General features: G+C 43.8%; 1 long non-coding RNA gene across 1 annotated transcript in view; it reads left to right on the top strand.

Annotated features, from left to right (window-relative positions):
• Positions 1-514, top strand: part of LOC108493848 — a 9785-nt gene that overhangs the window by 1616 nt on the left and 7655 nt on the right. The window lies entirely within an intron of this gene.

Here is a 514-nt window from a genome sequence, read left to right on the forward strand (position 1 = left end):
TCTGGAAAACTGTTTTTTTAAACTCTTCTTATCCCCAACTTGGCTTTTGGAAAAACTCTCCTAAAGCACATCCAGGGAAGATCTTTCTCCAGTTCCAAGGCTGGGTTGATCCCTGGAATAGGAGCACCAAGGAAGTCACGGAAAAAAAAACAAGGCCGCGGCCTAGTCGGTGATTTCCCGCCAAAAGCTCTCGGTCTGTGGAGAAAATTAGGAATAAAAATCTCTTTCGTGGCTGGAAATGTAATCCCAGAGTCCCCAACTTCCCGGGAAGCCCCGGGAATGATGGAAAAGCGGGATGTGCTGTGCCGGAGGTGGTTTAATATCACGGCTTCGAGATATTAATCCCCTCCGGGGATTAAATTCCAGGAATTTAACCCCCTCGACCCCCCCGGGCAAAGAATTCCACGTTAATTAATTAAACAGCAGCTGGAAAATCCAACCCCTTGTTTCATTTTGAAGAATTTATCTCGTTTATCTTGAATGATTTATCTAATTTATTTTGAAGAATTTATCT

The sequence above is a fragment of the Lepidothrix coronata genome, unplaced genomic scaffold (assembly GCF_001604755.1).
Source record: "Lepidothrix coronata isolate B3197 unplaced genomic scaffold, Lepidothrix_coronata-1.0 Scaffold20, whole genome shotgun sequence".
In the NCBI taxonomy this organism is placed as follows: Eukaryota; Metazoa; Chordata; class Aves; order Passeriformes; family Pipridae; genus Lepidothrix; species Lepidothrix coronata.